The sequence below is a fragment of the Saccopteryx leptura genome, chromosome 1 (assembly GCF_036850995.1).
Source record: "Saccopteryx leptura isolate mSacLep1 chromosome 1, mSacLep1_pri_phased_curated, whole genome shotgun sequence".
NCBI lineage: Eukaryota > Metazoa > Chordata > Mammalia > Chiroptera > Emballonuridae > Saccopteryx > Saccopteryx leptura.
Window position 1 is genome coordinate 164,263,665 of NC_089503.1, and position 18,996 is coordinate 164,282,660.

Below are 18,996 nucleotides of genomic sequence, written 5' to 3' on the forward strand. Positions count from 1 at the left end.
AGGACATTGAATGTGATGTCTAATTGGCATAAGTGGATCCTTTTTTTATAGCTGAGAATTTTAGGTTAATCATCGCCTGCCAAGGAAGGATTTCTAGGAAAGTATTTTTGGAAAACAAATACGAACACACTATGTGTTGCAATGAACAGCAACTGCCCTTGAGCTTTGCTTGTGAGTCGGCAAAATGGCTGTTTTGTTTTAATTCAAAATGCGCAGTCGTGTAGTCTTTTATCAGCGCATCCCTGTTACACAGATGCTAGCCAGTGCAGTGGGAGATGAGTAAGCACGACTGAAAACGGTTGTGTATTGACCTGACACTAACACCCCAGTAGGCAGGAGGCCAGCCGGGAGGGATCCGCCTCCCCTAGACCTAAATAGAGCAAACAGATGAGTCCTTGGCCCCATGGTAATACTCCCCCAGCATCCACACAGAAATACCTACTGATAAGGAGTTTTCCTAAAGAGTTTTATTTTGTAGGGGGGAAAAAATGTTTACTTCAAACCAATTAAACACAGCAAAATTCAGATTTATCACCGTTTTATAGTCTAAGGCAATTTGTCATGTCTCTCCGGTAGACACCTAAAGCCTCTTGCCCTAAAAATACAACACAAGCAAAAAAAGTCAGGTTTCATGTAAACAATTTGTCTAGAAAGTATGAAACAATGAGTGGCTTTAAAATACTCTGATTGAAATATAAGAATGTGTAAAACTTGAGGGTAATCATTTCCCTGCTGTGTCAAGAACAATTCCTTGGCTGCATAGACCATTAGTATCCCAAAGTGTTGTGGTTTCTCACCCACACATAGTTATAACCACAAGGGATGGCCCATTCATTACATGAAATAGTGACTTTCTACCCTGGTTTTGAAACATCCAAAGTGACTTTTTTTTTTTTTAAGATCAGTGATAGTGATCTTGATAGTGATAAAAAAATATAGTCAAGAGAGTTAGTAATAACTCTAAACATAAACAAAAATTCAAAGTACTCTTGGAGAAAAGAGATATGAAAAGAATGAGGGGAAAAAAAGTGTAGCGATGTTCAGATCCAAAATGGAGGAAAGTAAATGGTTTTGCAGTGGACATGGGTTAGATTCCTCTTCAGGATTCATGAAATCTTTGTGCCATTGGCTGAGAAAAATGTGTTGAGTTGCCTTTCTTCATTTATTCTTGTGCACTGGTTTCTAACTAAGAATTTTTAGGTAATTGTTCTAATTTCATAATCTTAGAGAAAAATGTAAAATACTAAAGGCTAACACCAAGGAGCATGCATTTGATTTTAGGAACTCTAAGAAAAGTCTCTTTTACTTGTATGACCTGAGGGCAGCATACTTGCCTACTCTAAGCATTGCACGATTTAAATGATAAGATAATGTTTTGATTGGCTACCTCCAGCCACTTGGAATAACAAATTGCCTCTGTCATTAACAGTGAGATAATTCCATTTCTGGAACTAAGCCAAGACAAGCTTTCTTTTTCTTTCTTTCTTTCTCGCTCTCTATCTCTTTCTCTCCCTCCCTCCCTCCTTCCCTCTTGGTTGGAAGAACCATGCTTCTTTATTCTTACTCATTTTGAAATGGCTTAAATGCATACATTATACAACTAAAGCTACTCTGCTCTTTGTCTCCAGCCCCCACCCGACACTTGCAGGGACCATAAAGTCAGCAGAGTTCTGAGTCTGAGGTTGCTTCAGTGAACATTCAACGCTGTCGGTGAGTTTGGGATTAAAGTCAAAACCATCGACCGTTGATTGTACCCTATGGCTAACCATCACCTACCCACGGCTTCAGAATTCGCCAGCGACAGCAAACCAAGGCCAGGCACGCTGGGATGCTCCCTTCCCTGGGCAAGGACACAATATTTTCTAAAAGGTCACAATCAACATTCATTGCTGTCGGTGGGTTGAACTGTGGACAAGCTCACTGGACAATGAATGCAACTGTGGCCCCGCTTTTTACTGTCATGGCCGAAAGAGTCCACCCGGAAAGATGCCTTCATAGTAAGAATGTCGCTCTTTAGTGTTCCAGGCTTATGTACTCATTTTATGTCGTGTAGTCAGATTTTGATAAAACAGGCACTAATTTAAACAGGAAAGATACTCCTCTACACTTCCGTGTGTTATACGTGAAGAACTTCTGATAAAAGGTTAATGTTTTGTTCATTCAGTCTATTGCATAAATGTCTAAACTAGCGCCCCTCGGGCTGTTGGAGTAGGGTAAAGAGAAGACAGACATGATGAGCCCGTCAGCACCCGTGTCATTGGCACCCGTGCCCTTCAAACAACAACAACAGTTGGAAATATCCATTCTCTGTATCTTTTGTTAGGTTTCCTGGTCAACTGGGAGCAGAAACACCAGGTGATTGTGTCATTCTGCTGCTCTGGGCAGGGACTGACTCCAATAATACTTCTTCTTGCTACAGAACTTGCCCAGGAGAGAAGAAAAATACATATAAATAACTAAAACTCTCATAAGAACATCTAAATTTTGAAAATATACACTTGAATGAATAACTGTTTCTAAGAAAAAGAAGAATGGTGTGTTCCTTTCAAAACAATAGCTCAGTCCAAATCAACTTACCTTGGGATTTAAGGAAATATAAAGTCATGGTCTGAGAGCAATCTATGTGCTCCTGGGTTCCATATTTAGGAGAATGACTATATCATTGAAGAAATTTGAAACCTGTTTGTTTGTTTGTTTGTTTTTTAAATTAGAGGAAATAACCTCTGAAAATGAGAGCTTTTGCCTGTCTCATTCGCTGCTCCCACCTGGCACCCAGAGCAATGTCAAATACTTGATTAGGCTCAGTAAATATATTGAGTGACTGAGTCAGGAACACATCTACTCAGTGACCGACTCATGCAATACAATGCCTCCGGCCAGATACTCTGAGTCAAAGTTGAGGCTTATTTGAAATGCACGATTTTTGTTGTTGTTTTGTTTGTTTGTTTTTCAGAAAACTATATACATACCAGTGGCATTGAGTTCTAGCTTCCAGAGCGGAGTCCTAATATTTACTTAAAATTTACCATATACGAATTTAACTGCTGTATTTTTCCCCCACCGAATGGACCATTAATGGTAAGACAGACCAGCCCTGTGTGAAGTTGTAAGAAGAGAAAGAACGAAGAAACCCTGACCATCACAATTTTAAAAGGCCGCCCGTTATACAACAGATGTCAGTGTCAGAGATGCTGACATGTGGCAAGGACACATCGTTGAGTCAGTGACACATGGTATTTATCCTCAGAACTTCACCACGGTAGTGGGTGGAGTCCTTATGTTTGTCAACAGATACAATTAAACCTAAAAAGGTGATGCAAGGAAGGACGAAATGATGGAAAAGTTTGGCCGGTGATTTTCACGGTTTTCTCTGTTATGGGCCACCAACGAGAGGCATAGTTTGTACCTGACAGACGTTTAAAGGATTCTCAAGGGACCTTTTGGCGTACACGATTTTTATCTGAGGTGCCAACTTTACACGCTGACCTTAGGGTAAGAAAAAGTCCTGGTGGCACACAGATTTTTCTTATGTCCTAAGGTTATAACTTATAGCCAGTAAGAACAGCTCTGGTCGATGTGGCAGCCATTTGCATGTGCTACGTGTCCTTCCTTTGAACTGCCTTTGCCACAATGCCGTGGTGGTCCAGTGTCATTTGAATGGCTCTTGATCACGATTTCCAGGTCACTACTCGTCCCTGTTCTCATGCTCATTGGACAAATTCGCTCATTCTTCCCTCTCTCTCTAGGAAAGCAGACTGTGAATCCTTCCAGAGTCCCTCCTCGTGCAAATTTTCCTGGAAAAAATTATCACCAAGTCGTAAGATTAAAAGATTCCACTATGCTCAGTGCCCGGATGGTCTTCTCAGCCCTGGACAGACAGCTTGGCCCCACAGTGCGGGGCCCGAGAGATAGCGCCAAGTCACACAAAGCCATTTCTAAGATGCCTGGTCTGCGCTATTGATGTTCTTTACCTCAGACAACCCACCTCTGCTGGGTAAGTGCTAACACATGTATTACAACGGCAGGAAGGGATATGGTATACAGATTAAAACTAGATGCAGAAATAAATCACTTGAGCATAGCAAAAAGAAAAACAAGGGATGGTGGAAGGGACGCAGAAGCCCATGTGGGCGTGCCAGTACTTGTACACACTCCATTCCAAGACTTGCATTTCCACGAAATTTCCATTCGAATTCTTGGTCCAGGCTCTCTGTTCATGACCGAGAGTCACTTTTAAAGCAGTTAACACCCAGGCTCGGTCACAGAATACTTCACCCCCATGAAAATGCATGTTCAAAATGTGGACTTTATAGCCGAGAGATCTCTGCATCAAATGCCAGAGCTACTTTGAGAAAGCCAAGTCGAGGAACGTAATGACTATTAATGACATTGGTAACTTTTCAGGCTGCTATAATAGGAGCGATTGGATTCCAGGCTTCGGGGTGTAACCTGATCACCGGTGCTCTTCAGAGAGGCATTTCTGTGCCCACGGAGGGGCCCACACAGCTGGCCAAGCCCATTACTGGCCATGTCAGAAGGAAGGGGAGCAGACATCCCCTTCTCCAGATCATTGAATGCCTTGCGCAACTGGCAAACACACTCGAACACAGCAGTTAAGTTAGATGCGTCTTTATTAAATTAAAAATGCCAGTTAGTGCCCGACCTAAATCACTGGGGGATGGGTGGGGGGTAGGAATGAAGTTCACAATACATACTTTCCCAGTTTAGAACGTAAAGTCATGAAATGAAAAGTCGTTCACTTTTCCATTCAGCATGTACGTGTTGGGAGTTGGGAGCCTGTTTATTTCCTGGCATTTTGTTAGTGCTGGTGACACCATGTGAGCATGGTCACCACCTCCGGAGAACTTGAAGTCTGGTGGCAGAGGAAGATATTCAACAGAGAGCTGTAGAATTAGAGTGCTCTAAAGTAAATGGCTGGAATAGGACCACCAAAATTTAAAACAAACAAAAAACAGACAAGAACAAGCAAAGCTGAGTCTTACCAATTTATAAAAAGCAAGGGAACCCTTGCTAGAAAAGAAAGTCATTAAGTCATTCCCCAAACAGGAGCAAGTTATGGGCTTTAAAGTGCTGGACAACGGTTTCCCTGGTGATGTGCTATGGCAGGTCTGAACCCCAGCTCTGGATGAAATGACCAGCGCGTCCAAGGTCTCTGCGCGGTTGGGCGAAACAAATCGCAGGGTTTGTTGGTCTGTAGAGAGTCTTCGGTTCCATCCAGGAGGAGTTGGGCTCCCAGGGTCGTTCGAAGTTCATGGTCTTTTATGAGTTTCAGCTGGTTAAAGCAAATTGTACAGAAATTTAGTTTTGATATCTTGTAGGCAAGTGTTGCTGCAGTGGAAATTTTTCCATTTACAGATGAAAAAGATAGTTGGAGAATGAGTTGGGGACATGGGATTAGAGGAAGGAGACAGGACATCCCTGCAGAGGAGAATAACATGTCCAGACACTGGGGGTAAAGAAGGCAGTTTGAGCACAGGATGGAGCAGGCTGGTGCCCTGTGGCTGGAATTCGAGGTCATGTAAGAATGCATGAGCCATGGTGACAATGTTGGTCTACCATCCTGGTAGCAAGGGGAAGCTACCACAGGGATTTGAAACAAAAGGTAGAGGTGGGGGCTGGAGGGTCGTGGGTGATCTGTTTCGTGTCTCAGAAAACTCATGTTGGTTTTTGTGTGCAAGATGAAGTAACAGGTTTGCTGGGCGAGCTGCAGACACATCATCTCGGTGTGAGGGGAGAGAATAGCTAGGCACCCAAGTTCAAAACTGCCTGATCCTACAGCATCCAGGGTTTTCTGTCTTGGAGACTATGGTTGGCAGCCTCTAAGATGGGCTTCCATGAGCCTCAGCAGTGGCCTCTTCTCCTCCCCTCCTCTTCAGTGTGCGCTGGACCTAAGGACTTAATTCCAGCACGTGGGACGTGGTCGAGGTGATAGAGGCACCCCCACAATTAAGTCACCAAAACATGTGTTTCCTGTCTTGGTGGTTCCCTCTTGCTTTCTCCGCATGGCACGCCGCACGGAGCACCTTCTGCCACGTCATCCACAAAGCAGCCTTGCGCAGAGGCTTATGTGGAGAGGGACTTCTACCTGCCCACAGCCCCTCAGAAAGCTTGCAGGTGAAGCCTCCTGGGGGTAAATCTTGAGATAGCAGAAGCCGAACCAACACCTTGACTGCATCCCTGTGGGACCCTATGCCAGGGTCAACTCAGCCAGGTCCCATCTGATTCCTGCCCTCACAGCAGCTGGGAGATAGTAAGTCTCTATTCATTCCAGGGCTACGGTTTGGGCAATTTGTTACATAGCATAATGTGACTGACGTCAGCTTGCTGGGGAAACTGGTTGCCTTTCTTATGTGACTTTTTGTAAAAAAATCTCCATTGCCTTCTTTACACTCGGTATTTTATTCCTTGTCATTGTGCTTGCTAAATCTTTTCTCAAAATGTTATTTTTTTACAGAAATTTGTGTACAGATAGCCATCCTAGAAAATGTAAAGGGTTGAAGTTTCAGTGGTTTCGAGGCTAAGGATAGAGAAAGAACAGGGGTGTGATGTATTTATGAACAAGAGTGTTATCACACTGGGAGGTGTTCTGCTTTGGTAAATGCAGCACCTTTAAAGGCTAGATAAACTTCGAGGACTAAAAGCATATTTTTCTTTTCTGTTCTATTCCTTTTAACTAAGTTTTAGTAAAAAGATCTCTGGCTATATTTATTAAGAGCAGAAACTGCTTTCAGATTTTGCTATGGGTACGCCATGGTAGGAGAAAGGCCTATTCATATCTTATTTGTGACATTTGACCACTACAAAATCAGAACAAGCTTTGGGCAGATATAAAACATGGAATTAATGTATTTCCATGAAAATCTCGCTTTTGGCTGGATACTGCGGGGCTTTGGTATCCAGTGGTTTGTTGCCTGTCCCTCCCCTCTGCCTAGGTGTTTGTGAGAGGATCCAGACTTCACAAACCCATCCCACGGCATGATAGTGCACACCAGACCAGTGCCTTCTCCTCCTCCTTTCTGTGGAATTAGCACCATTCCCAATTAGTGTGGCTACTCCCCTGGTGGCTGACAGTGCCACCCAATAGGCACAGCTGCCTCTGGTGGACAGAGCCATCCCTGGTGACTGCCAAGTCCTGCCACTTGGGGTGTCTCCAGTCCCTGCAGCACTGACTCAGACTGCCAGAGACTCACAACATGGAAAATTACAGGGGGCTCTTTTTCCTTTCTCAAGTGCATCACTGGTCAATGGCACCGAAGATCAGCATTCCCCCAAATATCATAGAAAGCGGGAAAGGAGTGGTTCTGTTTACTCAGAGAACCAAACAAACATAACCCTATAAGGTGAAGCCAACAGCCTCACTCACACCTCCAGCACCTTGCTCAATTCAGGATCACCCCTCATTTACGTGAAAGCTATGGTTTTATAATTGGGTCAAGCCTAAAAACACTTCTTTGAAAACAAACAAACCCCAACCATTTTGCCCTCTGTTCTAAAACCTCAAGCCACTATTTCTGGGCATCTCTGGGATAAGTCACAGGGTCCCAATAACGTTATATTCTCTCTGACCCCTGCTGTTCCTACCCTGGTGTCATTTCCAGTGGTGCCAAAGCTACAAGTGACTTGGCTTGACAAACTGAACCCATATGGTTCTTAGGAGTACGTTGGGGCGGGGGGAGGCTTCCCTCTCTCCCACCCTCTCTCACTCATAACTCAAGGTCTCAGAGTGCAAAGACAACCCCTCCAGCCTCTGCCTGCCATCTGTCTCCTGAGAAAGCCCAGGGAGTCCCCAAGGGTCTTTCCTGGACAGGGGACTCTCCTGTGCAGGTGCTGCTCTGGCTGCTCAATGGGCTCACAACTTGCAGGATGACAAGAGTAAAGCGGGCCTCAGGCACTTGGCAGCTGCCAGAACCCACCACGTCCCTCATTCCGCATGCTCTTTTTATTTTTACATCTCTACCCAGCAGTGGGCATCATGAGCTCAGAGATGGATGCCCAAACACACCTTTCCCAGCCCTGCAAACAGAATAGGACTCAGAGTGACTTCTAATGAGTTCCAACCCCAACCTGATTGGCGAAGACAACAGGCACGCAAATCCATGACAGCTGATTGGCTAGAAGGCAGGGTCATGCAAATCTGTGACTGTTGATTGGCTAGGAGGCAGGGTCATGTCAATCCATGACCACTTCAACAGAAATGCTATCATGAAGAGTATGGAAGGATCCCAGAAGAATGGCGGGGAGGAGGTGCCTTGAGTTCTCTGCAGGCAGGAAGGACACCTCAGCAAGGGGAAACAGTGGAGCGGACAGAAGTTGAGTGGCTTATAAATCAAACGTCTTAGTGGCTGGTATCACACTTCCTGATATCAAGTTATACCACAAGGCCATTGTACTCAAAACAGCTTGGTACTAGCATAAGAGCAGGCATATAGATCAATGGAACAGAACAGAGAACCCATAAATAAACCCACACCTTTATGGACAACTGATATTTGACAAAGGAGGCAAGAGCATACAATGGTGTAGAGACAGTCTCTTTAACAAATGGCGCTGGGAAAATTGGACAGCTACCTGCAAAAAAATGAAACTAGACCACCAACTTACAACATGCACAAAAACAAACTCAAAATGGATAAAAGACTTAAATGTAAGCCGCAAAACCATAAGCATCTTAGAAGAAAACATAGGCAGTAAGCTAGCTCTCTGACATCTCTCGCAGCAATATATTTGCTGATTTATCTCCACTGGCAAGTGAAACAAAGGACAGGATGAACAAATGGGACTATATCAAACTAAAAAGCTTTTGCACAGCTAAAGACAATAAGAACAGAATAAAAAGACAAACTACACAATAGGAGAACTTATTCGACAATACGTCTGATAAGGGGTTAATGACCAAAATTTATAAAGAACTTGTAAATCTCAACACCAGGAAGACAAACAATCCAATCCAAAAATGGGCAAAAGAGATGAATAGACACTTCTCCAAAGAGGACATACAGATGGCCAATAGGCAGATGAAAAAATGCTCAACATCACTAATCATTAGAGAAATGCAAATTAAAACCACAATCTCACACCAGTAAGAATGGTGCTCATTGACAAAACAACACATAATAAGTGCTGGCCAGGATGTGGAGAAAAGGGAACCCTCCTGCACTGCTGGTGGTAATGCAGACTGGTGCAGCCACTGTGGAAAACAGTATGGAGATTCCTCAAAAAATTAAAAATGGAACTGCCTTTTGACCCAGCCATCCTACTTTTAGGAATATATCCTCAGAGTACCAAATCACTGATTCAAAAGAAGAAATGCACCCCCATGTTTATGGCAGCATTGTTTACAATAGCCAAGATCTAGAAACAGCCCAAAGTGTCCATCAGTGGACAAGTAGATTAAAAAGCAGTGGTACATATACACAATGGAATACTACATGGCCATGAAAAAGAAGGAAATCTCACCTTTTGCGACAACATGGATGGACCTGGAAACTATTATACTAAGTGAAATAAGCCAGGCAGAGAAAGAAAAATATCATATGACCTCACTCATTTGAGGAATCCAATGAACACAGTGAACTGAGGAACAGAATAGAGGCAGATGTGGGATCAAAGGGACAGGAGGGAAAGCGGACAGAGGGAAAGGGGATGAGAGGATGGGATCAGAGAAGGGAAAGAGATTGGTGAGATTATATTATATATACATAACACAGCGTTATAGAGAGCAGAAAAGCAAATCCTGGAGGGAAGGGGGAGGGGGTTAGGGGAAGGGAGGGAGAGGGATGTTGAGGGGAACAGAGGGGTGGGGGGATATATTCGATGGGACACTTGAATCTATGTAAACACAATAAATTAAAATCAATTAATAAAATAAAGTTCACAAGAGTGATTCTAAATTTCTTAACTTAGAAAATAAAACAAAACAAAAAAAGTCTTAGGAAGTGCTCTTCTTCGTGCAATCTGATGCCAGCCAAGTCAGAACACCATTCATTCGCCATGCCATTAGGGAGCCTACACTTCCCCCAGCTGTTTGGTGTGTGGCTTGAGTGGAGACTCTTTTAAATGTGAGAACAGGTGAGTGTGCAAAGCAGGTGTGTTCTAAGAGCCCCTGTTATAAATATTGAATGACTTCCCTCATTAGCTGCACAGTCGAGGGGAAGGCTTGGGTGGAAGATTGTCTGGATGCTGTTTTTGTGATGCCGAGCCTAGGGGAAAATACCGAATAAAGTAGAAAGTCCTACCGACGTAAATGAAAACCACTATCCTCAGACAGAAAGACCTCAGAACACACAGGAGGAGCATGGCTGCACACAGTCCCACCCATTAATCAGTGGTGAAAACGTCGGGCACTCAAGAACATCGGGTTCAAATCCCACTGACCCGAGTTTGGGCAAATTCCTTCCCACTCTGCTTTGCCCTCATTTCTGAGCTCCAAGTGCTTTCAACACTAACCTCCTGGGGGTTGTGGTGAACTTCAACAGAGGCTGTCTATACCAGCAGGACCTAGCGTATAGGGAGGGAGACTCAGAACACATTATTGATCACTGTTAGCGGGACCTCGGGCACTCAGCAGTGGTGGGCTCCTGGAAGCAATGGTAAACTGACAGGGAAGGCGGACAGTAGGAGTCTGAGAGGCACCAGTGGTCATGTTTACAGATGGTATTCCATGACTGTGGCGATAACCAGCCAGCGACTGTGAGGGCCAGGCCCTCCAGTGCCCAGAGCTTTGCAGTATGGGCTATGAGATGGAATCTTGAGGTTTTCGCCATGCTGTGGGAGTGAAGCCTTGTTAGATGGTATAATGCAGAAGTCAGTTATACAGAAATGAAATACTCTCTCCTCTGAGTGTACTCACTAGCTACTTTTAACTAAAATTTAAACAAGGTGTTGCTAAGCCCCATCTGAAAGAACTTGGTTTTGTTCCTTCCCTCCTATGAAAAGTGTGCCTTCACTGATTTTAATGACAACAATCAGTAAACCACCAAGAGAGCACACACCAAATATTTTCATTTGTAAGCAACTCACTCAAAGTAGCTTCTGGGTCACTGGTTGACTGAATATGGTTTTCATCCTGTGGAAGAGGTTCCCTCACATACAAGTTGTACATGAATCCTGAGGATAGTTGGGGCAATAAGGAAACATATTATTGTGGGATTTTGTCGATCAAACTTCACACTTGTTTGCACGGTAGTAAAATGGTTGTAATAAAAGGAGTTTTCATGAGCATTTTCTCAAAGCAAGATTGATTGTACTAGAATTGTTCTGCCGCAAGGCAGGTTGGAAGGGGTGGTGGTGAGCAGAACTGTCTTTGTCTGAACTTAGTTAGGTAAAGGACACTGTTTCTAAAATAATCACTTTATTTTGAAGGTTTTGAAGAAGTAATTAAGTCTTTCTTTTCCTTCTAAGAGTGAATCTGATTCACATGTCCGTTTAGGTCTTAACAGAACACAGGGCAGATGAAGGATGCAGAATCTTTGCAGCTACCATTACAAGACATGAAAAAGCAACTTATAGTAATTTCCTGTTGTAAGAGTAATTCAACCTGCTAGCCCAGAGGAATCAGCACGGGAGGAAAACAAGATCCTGACCTACAACACCGTATAAAAGAAAAACATTTATCATGGGTGCAAAGGACAGTGAGTTAACAAGGCTTTGGTGTGAACACACCCGTCCCAGGTGGAAGGTTGAGGGCAATGTCGCTTCCCGCTGCCGGCAGGGGCCACGCTGGGTGGCGGTCAGTGTCCAGACTCCAGTCACCCAGGTCTGCCATGCCAGCACTGTGCCCTCCATGATGAGAAACATGGGAAGGAACAGGGGGTCTGTTGTACAGAACCCATAAAACCTAGCGCTCTGCCCGCAGCCGTATAAACCAGAAGTCAGAGAGGCCATTGCAGCCCTGGCCCATAAAACCAGGCAGTACTTCTGTGCTGGGCTGGAGGCCTGTGTGTCCAGGTCATAGGGAGAACCACATTCCTTGGGTGGGCAGGGGTTAGGGGGTGGGATCCCAGAGCTCTCTGTGTTCTTTGCAGCATTTCAGTCTCCTCGGTGGATGTTTGGCAGGCTGCCAGTCGCCCCTCCCCAGGGGTTGGTGTATCCGAGGGACTGGGGACACCTCCTAGGGAGGAAGATGTGGCCAGGACGAGGATGTTCCACAGCGCCCCTGCTGCTGGCAGTGGTCCGGCCTCATGGCCGTCAGCTTCCTTCTCCACGTGGCCGAGAAACCCCTCTGTGTTCTAGAACCAGGAAAGCCCCCAGTAGAGACAAGAGAACCACTGATGTGCAGACGAGGGGCACAAGGCAGTGAGGCCTTGGGACGCATGATGTGATGCAAGGTCAGGGAGGGGGTCCTCCCGGCTTCTCGGTGCGCTTGGGGCTCCGCATGGGCTGCCCTACCTGGGTTCTGCCTTTATTTACAGAAGTAGGAAGTGAGTCTGCAAGTCAAGTTTGAACAGAAGAATAAAAACTTGACCTTCTGTCTTAGCTCAGTCCTGTGTGTCCTCTCCTGGACCAGTATGAACAGAGAGAAAAAATAACAATGTCCTGCTGGCAAATAAACTGGAGTACCCTTGCAAGAAAACGTTTTCCCTGGGGAAGCCCCAGGAAGAAAAGAGTGAATCGCTTTTCCGTCCTGGGACATTTTCTCTTGAATGTCAACGGCTCTGGAAGCTCCACAGGCCAACGCTGACTCCATTATGCCAGCGAGGGCGGGATTAATGAGCTCTGGGTGAATCCCTTTCTCCTCCGCATCACCTGCCCGAGTTCCTTCTGGAACTGGAGGGGAGACCGGGATGGCCCAAGACTCCGGCCATAAAGCCTCACAAGCAGATTTATTCCCGAATTTTCTTAACTTGTGTAGTTCATCTCTGGGTCATGATTTGGTGTCAAGATGAAACATTAAAATACTTTTTATAGAGTGACAGGATCTTGACTGGTCGCGAGTCTAAGAGATGGCCACATCATCCTGGAGAGTCATGGTTGCAGGACAATGTATTGAACTTAAAAAAAAAAAACCCAAAAAACAAACAAACATGTAAATAAATACAACCCAACCACAACAACAAAAAAAACCCCTCTTAAACAAACAAACAAACAAAAAAAAACACTTACCATCCCACAGGTGTTTCCACTTCCCTTGAAACCCAGAGAAACCATTGCATGCTCATCAATCAAGATCTAAGTAGCAGAACCTGGGTGGGGTTTTCAGCACGGCACCTTCGAAGAAAACCAGCCAGCCTCCTTTGTTGCATCTTCCATGTGTCTGAGACGCTGGAGAGGTGACTGGGAGGCGACAGAAACGAGGGAACAGGCAAGGGAACCCAGGGGTGTGGATAACATTGTTGAGCCCCTGGGTCACTGTGAACTGCCTGCCTCTCTGGTTCTTATCCTCACAAAGTAAGTGGAAGAAGGAAGTCTGTTTATTTGCCCAGATAAGTCATTGGGCTAGCTCGGCTTCAAGTGGAAACACACCTCCAAACCTATGGCGTAGGGACAGGTAAGGAATTTTGGCCACTTTAGATAACGGGATTTTCTCTCTTCCCATGCAGTCAGTTCCCACAACATCTAATGAAAGATTTGTGATCACAGAGTGAACACATGGGAGTCTTGGCAGAAAGTGGTGAACTTAAACTATCTGGACTAGATGTACAGTACCCCGTGGAGTCACCCAGGGGCCAGAAGCCCACAGGGCCGCCCGAGCTGGGAACAGTCCTGTCTGACAAGCATGCCATTTGGCTTGTTGATATGGGCGTCCTGGAGAGCTGGCCAGTAGTCAATGCTGATGAACTGCGAGGCCTGGCCTGTGTGTGCGTCACTGACCGGGTTTTTCCAGCCCGGGACACTGGGACTCAGACATACAACCCCTGGAAGCAACAGTTAGCAGGCTGGAACATGGGGCTTCTCCTGGAGTTCACTGCTGGGTGTTGCTCAGGCTTCTTAGAGGAAACAAGAGACACTAACATGAACATAGTCTGTTTGTCAAAGGATCTCTCTTGCTCTGTAGATTCCTCCCCACAAACACATACATACTTTTTGGGTCATCATAACTTTTTGCATTTTTTCCTCTTCCTTTATCTTTTACTTATCATGCGTGCATCGTTCATGGGGCTTTGTCAAGCACCTCTCAGCGCTCAAGTCCTTGTCCTACAACTGCCCTGGTCCCTTCCTTTTGCTTCCCAGCTCCCCCCTCAGCTAACCTGTTGGCAAAGCCTTCCTGGAAAACAAGTATCTATAATGAAACCTGAGAAAGATGGCCACCGTTTTTGGAAAATAGTACACACCACATAGACTTTTAAGCAGCAGTTATATTCTAGGCATTTTGCTAGCTCCTGGAGACAACCTCCCCTTTCCCACTGTTAAACAAATACTGGCATTTATGTAATAAATGCTTTGAAAAAGGTGAGGTTCTACAGGGAAGGGAGAACATTTGCCCTGAGGTCCCGAGAGGAAATTGAGACCTAAGGGAGCAAGAAGGAAAGGTTGACGGAAGAAACGTTCCAGCCAGAGGGAGAGAATGATGCGTGGACACCCAAGGTGGCTAGGACTGAGGAGCCGGAAGGATGGTGAGGCTGTGTGTTGGGAAGGAGTTTTTCATGGAATCTGTCCATGGTGACCACTCGGAAGATGCTACCCTAAGGAGGGGGGGACTGATGATTTATCCAGATGGCAGATGTGATAGGGATTTCATTTTCAAAAGATGAGTCTATGGATTGGAGATGGATGGGAAGAGGCAAGAGTTGCTGTGGTGAGGAGGTTATTTCCCAAGTTGAGAGGAGAAGGGCAGTGATGTCGGAGTGTCTACCTGCTCTTTCTGTGTGTCTGAAACAGTTCACCCACATTTCCCACCATCCACTCCTTGCCTCTTACAACCCACTCACCTGTTCTTTGTGGCTTGTTTTTGTTGTTGTTTTTAGATTCCATATACAAGAGAGCATACAGTATTTTTCTCTTTCTGTCTGACTTATTTTACTCAATGTCCTTGAAATCTATCAGCATGATGTCATTCTTTTATGGCTGAAAAACATTCCGTTGCATACACACATCACAATTTCTTTATCCATTCATCCATCAACGGACACTGGGGCTGTTCCCATTTCTTGGCTACTGTGAACAATGCTATAACGAGCATGAGGTGAAGAAATCTCTTCAAATTAGAGTGGTTTTTTTTTTCCTTTCTTTCTTTCTCTCTCTCTCTCTCTTTCTTTCTTTCTTAAGATACCCAGAAATGGAACTTCTGGGTCATGTGGTAGTTCTATTTTTAATTTTTTGAGGCACCTCCAGACTGTTTTTCATAGTGGTTGCACCAATGTACCCTCTCATAAACAGTGCAAGTGTTGTTGTTTTTCCCACATTCTTGCCTACATTTGTTATTTGTTCTTTTTAATGACAGTCATGATAGCAGCTGTGAGGTATTAGCTCACTATGGCTTTAATTTGCATTTCCTTGGCCAGACCAGACAGTGGCGCAGTGGATAGAGCATCAGACTGGAACCCGTAGAACCCAGGTTTGAACCCTGAGGTCGCCAGCTTGAGTGCAGGCTCATCTAGTTTGAGCAAAGCTCACCAGCTTGAGCCCAAGGTCTCTGGCTTGAGCAGGGGGTCACGCCGTCTGCTGTAGCCACCAGTCAAGGCACATATGAGAAAGCAATCAATGAACAAATAAGGTGCTGCAACGAAGAATTGATGCTTCTCATCTCTCTCTCTTCCTATTGTCCCTATCTGTCCCTCTCTGTCTCTGTCAATAAATAAATAAATAAATAAATAAATTGCATTTCCCTGAATTGCATTGGTTGTCTGTATATGTTTTTTTTTTTTGAGGGGGGGATGCCTGTTCAGATTTTCTGCCCATTTTTTACTTGTATGAGTTGGGGGTTTGGGTTTTTGTTGTGTGTGGTTATTGAGCTGGATGAGTTCATTACTTTAGGTATTAGCCTATTCTCAAATCTACGATTTGCAATTATTTTCTTTTTTTTTATTTGTTCATTGTTTCCCTTCACTGTGTAGTCGCTTTTGAGTTTGCTGTATTCCCATTCTGACTTAATTTCTGTGTGTGGTGTAAGGGAGGGATCTAGTGTCATTGCTTCCCAGCAGCATTCACTGAAAGCACTGTTCTTTCTCTATTGTATATTCTTGGCTCTTTATCATAGATTAATTGACCATATATTTGTGGGCTTACTTCCGGGCTCGCTATTTTTTTTCACTGACCTATGTGTGTGCTTTTATGCTGATATCACACTGTTTTAATTACTGTATCTTCATACTATAGTTTCCAGTTAGGTGGCATGGTGCCTCCAGCATTGTTCTTTTTTTCGCAGGATTGCTCTGGCTATTCTTTGGTAGTTCCACACAAATCTTAGGATTCCTTGTTTTAGTTCTATGAAAAAGGCCATTCAAATTTTGAAAGACATTGCATTGAATCAGTACAGAGCTTGGGATAGTATGGACATTTTAAGAAGATTAGTGTTTCCAGTCCATGAGCATGGAATCTCTTTTTATTTGTGTCTTCTTCAATTTCTTTCATTAATGTAATTTTCCACATGAAGCTCTTTCACCTCCTTGATTAAATTTACTCCTAAGTATTTTATTATTTGTGATGCAATTGTAAATGGGATTGTTTGCTTAATTTCTCTTTCTGATAGTTGATTGTTACTGTAAAAGAAATGCAATGGGTTTTGTGCATTGATTTTTTGTACCCTGCAACTTGACTGAATTTGTTTATTAGTGCTAACAAATTTTTAATGTGGTCTTTAGGGCTTTTCATATATACCATTATGATGTGATCTGCAAATAGTGACAGTTTCACTTTTTCCTTTCCAATTTGGATGCCTTTTATTTTGTCTTCTTTACTAATTGCTCTGGTTAGAACATCTAATACTATGTTGAATAAGGTGGTAAGTGTGGACACCCTTGTTTTATTTCCAATCTCAGAGGAAAACCTTTCTGCTTTTCACCATAGAATGTGATGCTATTAGTGGGCCTGTCATATATGGCCTTTATTGTGTTGAGGTATGTGCCCTTTATGCCCACTCTTTTGAGAGTTGTTATTATGGATGGATGTTGAATTTTGTCAAACGGTTTTTCTTCATCTATTAAAATGGTCATATAAATTTTATCCTTCATTTTATTAATGTGGTGTATCAATGGACTGAGTTGCAGGTATTGGGCCACTCTTCCACCCCTGGAGTAAATCCCACTTGATTGTGGTGTCTGATTCTTTTAATATACTATATTGTTGAATTCGGTTTGCTAAATATTGGCCTGTGATTTTGTGTGTATGGAATCCTTGTCTGGTTTTGTTATCAGGATAATGCTGGCCTTGTAAAAAGTATTGGAAAAGCCCCCCCCCTCATATTTTTTGGAAGAGTTTGAGAAGGATTGGTCAAATTCACCAGTGAAGCCATCTGGTCCTGGACGTTTGTTGCTGAGAGGTTTTTGATCTTGTGTTTTGATGCTCTGGAAGGAGGCACAGAATTCGAGGGCAGCTCCATGACATTTCACGAGGAATGAGGGAGAAGGGAGGAGCTAAAAAAACTACTGGTATCAACACATCAACTATAAGAATCCAAGAAAGGTGTTTAGTTTTCCCCAGTAAAGTGCAATGAGGAAATGGCCCTTTGTTGTGCAATGACGCTGCCTTTTTCTTTTGTGTGGTGCAGAAGTGGCTGTGCAGGGAGCTTCGTGTGTCCACGGGCACCACAGTTTGTTTGGACGCAGCTCTCCTGTTTTTGGTGCCAGAAGGTAGGTGGCCAACATAGCCTTCCTGCCTCCCGGTGACTCCTCTTCATTCTTGGAAACGGGTGGAGAAATTATCATTGTGTTTCTCTAAATACTTCATGCCATTTTCCTGCTGTGTCTACTTATATGTTTTATATATATTATATATATGAGTCATTTTCCAAACATTTAAGAGACAGAAATATTGGATCAGAGCTCACTGCAGTATCATGAAATTCCTCGAAGGGGCCGAGGCTCCTCATGAAAAGCACGCTGGACCAGGAGCCTTAGATATTAGCTTCCTAGTTCAACGTTGTCACTCCCCTGCGGCAGGGACTTGGGGCAAGCGAGTGTGCCCAGAAGCCAGCTCCCAGGCCTGTGTGGAGTGAGGACACAGGATCTGATGATCTCTGCTCATATTTTCCTAATGTTTTGTGTGTGTGGGTGGGGGGGGGGGTCCCTGTTTAACTCTGATGTGCTCAGGATCTGGAAGCAAACGAACACAATGGCACTCTTTCCAGAGTGGATCCTAGAGAGAAAACTGAGAGGCAACGTGGGGAGAAGGAGGAACCGGGAAAATGCTGATATTTCTTGGTAACTATCTGCAGATTGAGTGAATAACAGAAGGATGTTACTTTGTCTTTGTGACCCTGAGTCTTGTAGAGACATGATGTCTTACACAAGTTGTATTCGTCTGCTCAGGTTGCTGTAACACAGGCGGGTCGTTTAACCCTCGAAATGTATTTTCTCACCACTGTAGCAATGCTGGTTTCTTCTGAGGGCTCTGTCCTTGGCTTGTGGGTGGCCGCCTTTCCCCTGTGTGGTCTGTGTCCCACCCTCCTCTTATGGGGACGCTAGTCAGATGGGAGCAAGGCTCCCCCTCAGGACCTTATGTGAAACATAACCTCTTAAAATGCCCAATCTCCAAATACAGTTACACTATGAGGTCCCAGGGGTGAGGACTTCAACACGTGGATTTTAGGGGGATGGGGCACGTCACACCAGCCTCTTGTGCTAGAGCACACCAGGAACCATACCCTCTTGTTATCAGGGTCATTTCTTTTCCACAAAAAAATGTGACTTATCCAGGCAGCTAGGGGCAAAGGGCACAGAATTAGAGTTAAAGAAATCCAGGTCAAGATTCTGAAATGTGGGAGGAAGAACTATACAATGAAAGGAAGTAGGTGGGGGAGGAGAGAGAGATGGGGGAGGAGAGAGAGAGGAAAAGACATGCAGGGAAGCTTATCCTACACGTTAAGATTCTCTAAGGGTG